Here is a 4,788-nt window from a genome sequence, read left to right as displayed (position 1 = left end):
ATTTGATCTGTCTATGTTTATCAGCGCCATACTTTTGTCGTACGGCCCATTGACCGATAGCTAGTTGAACGACTCAGAAGCGAATCTGAACTTCGCAATTCCTTCCTTATCAGCATTATCATCACCGAATAGCAGTCCCCATCCAGCTATCGAGGCGACAACTCTCTTCGTCATACTCAAATTGGCGCGTCGTTCGCCCGCCCGTCTGCCTCCGTCTGCCTTTGTAGCTTGTCTTGTATTGACCTTTCATCGTCGACAAACGCTAGAAGTGGTCGTACAATCCGTATTTAACATAAAGCCATTGTTACTGATGTTCTTTTTCAATTTGTTCTCGGTTTCGAGTCGACCGATAAAAAATCGCGTGTCCATCGGCATCATCTGAAAATCTGTCCCTCTTTCCACTTATATTCGTCGACGGCGCTCACATCAGCTTGTCGTGCTTTACTTCGCTTTGATGTATTGTTCGTTGTTTTTTTCCTCCTCTCTCCCGTGTGCTCTCTCTGTTGTGCAATCGTCGCGCCGGGCCGCCATCACGGTGCAACCACCCTTTCTCTCTCTCTCTCTCTCTCTCTCTCTCTCTGGTCTGTCTGCCATCGCATTCGTCGTCTCTATGTCTTTGGCGAACGACTGACATCGTTGTCGTCGTCGTCGTCGTCGTCGCTAGCGGCGGCGACAGCCCCCATCTCGGTTCGCCTCCGCCCACCCGCCTTCTTTCCTACTATGTCTGTCTACCTGGTCGTCCGTTGAGGTCCGTCTCCTTCTAGCTATTACGCCACGCTACCCGTCCATTGTCGTAACAGAGGAGATACGACCTACCAGCCGCTGAAACAGCGCTAGCAGCACATATTAGTGAAGATAGCACGTACATGGCAGCAGCGCCATCTCGCGGCTGCGCCACGCACCCGCCTGGAGGGGAGACATCTTGTTTATGTGTGCACACATAAACTGTGTTGGTGGGCTGTGAGAATTTTTCGTGTGCAGTGGAACATCGCTGGCCAACAGCCAGAGGCCGTTTGGTGGTGCAGTGGGAGATCGCGCAGGGCACTAGGCCCCCATCCCCCTGCCGTCATCTACATGGTCACATCGTACGACATCACTAACTCCGTATACACACATCCGACAAGCGAGCGACACCACGAGAAGACTCGACGGGAAAATTACAAGCGACAAGTGAGAATCAGTTCGAGAGATTAGCTAAGCAGTACGCAACAAACGCGAGCAAGTGAATGAGTGAGTGAGTGAGTGGGATCATCGACGATGTATACGGAGTAGTATTGTGTGGGATCAAGTTTTGCCATCATACCACCGTCTCGTACCTAGAATGCCTGTTTATCCGTGTGTGTCGTGAGTGTCGACGTTCGAGCAGTGACGATGGTGGCTTTACCCATTTTGCTCTAGAGAGCAGCACTGCCACCACTACTCATCGTAATCTCTGTAGTTGTGTCGTCTAGTGCAACTACTACTGCTACTGCTCAGAGTGGATTCCTTGCTAATCTTCTTCTTCATGTGTGATTTTATGAGTAAATTGTTGTGTTGTGTGCTCGTTCGTGCAGAGTGGGACACCGTGCCGGTCGATCGGTCACTGGCTTAGTCACAAGCAGCCGTCGGACACAAACATCGGACAAATATCTATATATAGATGTATATATATATATATATATAAATGTATACATATATAGCTCTATCCACGTATATATATAGCTACGTATATAATTATATCTACAGTTTACAACGGCAATCTCTGTCGCCCTGCACTGGCGTCGAAAAAACTAAGAGAAACAAATTCGTCGCTTGTGTGGTACCACAGTCAAACGCTGATCTGAAGAGCTACGCTTCCCTTGGCCAAATGAGTGCGGTAGACCTAGTGAAAAGATGTATTAGTCACTGTTTGTTCATCACAGGAGCAGCAGAAAAGCAGGTGAGTGCGTATCGCTTACACAGGTGACGCGTGGGTTCATAAACTGATAAGTATAGTAAGGAGGGACGCTGTCTGGCGGTGTACCAGCTTCGAATAGCAAATGCGCTCGCTAAACAATGATATAGTTTGCGTTTCGAGAGATCATTACCATATTCGATGTGTATGGCTTATTCATGCCGTTTGCCGTAGCGACTGCATGGTCGATCGACCTCCGACGGGCAGATATGTTCTGTTATAGAAAGGTGTATTATACAAGCGTGTTTCATGGGTCAGATAGGTGATTCCGTCTGACTGAAGCGCCATCGGGATCCACATCCACTGTCAGATGTACCTGCTCACAAGTGTTCTTTCCGTTCTCTCTCTATATAAGATCTATATATATATATATAAGACGCCGAAAGAGCCTCAAGTTCGACTCGAAGAAGCGCTAAGGACTATTAGCGAAAAGAAATGTGTACGCCGATGCAAGCTCGGTCCATCATTCAATGCTCGGTGCAATAGCTTATACATGGCAGATATTATCAATTTTGCCAGATTACGAGTAGAACGATTGCTTTGGTAGAGCCCGGTCGCTTCTGTGGTTAGCATGATGGTCGTTTAATGTTACGTCCGTGTATGACATACAGCTGACTCGAAGTTCGATTGCTAGTAAACGGGTTGACGGGCGTGCAGAGAAGTGTCGTTGATGATAGCAAAAGCAGCGGCCCAAACAGTGCAGTGAATACAGCCGAATGCTACGACAACTGTAACCGTAGGAGCAGCTGAGATTGCAGCAGAAATAACCCGCTCTCTGGGCTATTCAGTGGACTCTGTCGTCTTTTTTATCACTTGCATTGTTGCCATTCATCGTACGGCTTGTCAGCCGGATCATGGGCCGTGTTAATTTGTCGACAATGGCTGTGATAAACGCGGCCCTTCGTGGCGAGCGTCAAGAGCCAGATGAGCGAACGAATATTCGCCATTCTGCATACGTAAAAACGCTGTTTTTTTTTTTTACATTTTCTATCCATTAACACGCTGCAAAAAACCCTGCAGAGGCTAAGGTCAAACGTGACGCTTTGCTTATGCTTGCGTAGAGTCGAAACACAGATTCATAATGACAATGACCAAATACTCTGTCTGAGATAACTCCAGTATAAAACTCAGATAGAATGATCGTCTTCGCACCATTAGTACGATGAACGTGTTATCTAGTTTCGGCAGGCAGACAGAGAACAAGCCTCGTCGTACAAGTACAATGAACAGGTCCCTTCATACCCTCAGATTGTGACGACCGATTAATTAATTGACGGCCTGCGAATCAAAACTTGTATATAGACAGTTAATAATAGGTTTTCACAGCCGTCGTGACGCTCTTTGTCGTCGTGGGCGTAGTAGTCGTCGTTACCAGCAGCGTAGTCGTGTTTTATTTGCCGCTCATTGCTGACTTGTATGCTGTCAAAGTCGCAATGCGATCGAGGACGCAGGCCGTGAAGTCTCGACCTTCATCCACGAAAGGCGCCGCAATTAATTTCGTTATCGAGTCGATGGATTAGAGAAGCTATCTGATGTAACAGTTCGGGTTCCTTTGCTCACTGTCGCCTTATCCTCACATCCGACCCAGCACCGTGAACATGGCGGGAATTGTGGTGGCCGGTCAGGCGCGTGTAATATGCACTGCCACCGAGCCTATGCAGGTGTTGAGATAGCCTCCATTATCATTAAGACGGTCTGCTAACACGGTTCAGCCATCACAAAACGATGTCAGTTAGCGTACACGAGCTGTTGACACCGACCAACCAACCAATTCGCTGATTGAAAGATATTCGTGCATCTAGCATGTAGCTCAAAAACATAACAACGTATGTATGTGTAAATATATGTATACTGTTACCAAACGAATGGAGGACGGGTCTTGCTGAAGGCAATTGCTATTGTTTCTTTAGCGGGTCTCTGTGAGTATGTGGATAAAACAGACTTCACCATATGGGTTACACGTATGAATTGTATACAATATAAACGTGTCTGTGTGTGAGACTCAAATGACGAGAGCTGTCTGTATAGCTAGCGGCAGGCGGGAGGAGAGCACGACAATCAACTCAATCTGATAAAAAGGAACGGTGTGACAAGGAGCGGACCCATAGAGCTATATACGTTAAGATTTAGCAAGCCGGTCAAAGAAGAACGGCGAGCAGTTACAAAAATACCTTATCTCCGCTGTTCTAGTTAATATTTAGAGCAATGGGCCCACTTTTGCTGAGTAAGTTATCTTTTTTTTACGAATCTTCAAGTCTTCACTAGTGCACCGCTTTTGTATCTATGTTCGTTTCACAAATAGGCGTGGGAGTATCGCAGTTAGTAATTAGTCAGCTAGAACGAATGATCCCGTATGCGATAGATTGATATCACTGGCAAATAGAGACCAGTAGAGCAATTTGATGTCAACGGCTCATATATATATATATAATAAACAGACGCGATCATTTAGGTCCTAATAACTTTACATATTGTATGAGTGTTAGACGTTCACGCGTGTTCGAGCCAGATAAACACAGATGGTATATACTATGTGCTTCCTTCTGGCCATAAGCAAGTCGTTCGAGACGTTCTCCCGTTTTTATCCCGCAAGGAAATTAGCGCAATGCCAGTAACGGAGGCGTAGAAGACCGGCGGTAGCGGCAACTGCGGGAGTTAGCCTGAAAACGGGGCTGCCTCTTTAAGCGAGACATTTAAGAAACGTACCATAAAAGAAAGCCAAACAATAAATAGCACTCATATGCCAGATAACTAAAATTGGATCTGTTGTTGACAACGAGAACGATTTGTGCTATCGATAATAAAAAGGCGGCCATCCTTCGCCCTAAAATGATGTCTTACTCATCAATACATAC

The sequence above is a fragment of the Varroa jacobsoni genome, unplaced genomic scaffold, assembly GCF_002532875.2.
Source record: "Varroa jacobsoni isolate VJ856 unplaced genomic scaffold, vjacob_1.0 scaffold_540, whole genome shotgun sequence".
Lineage (NCBI taxonomy): Eukaryota > Metazoa > Arthropoda > Arachnida > Mesostigmata > Varroidae > Varroa > Varroa jacobsoni.
Note: the sequence above shows the minus strand (reverse complement) of the source record.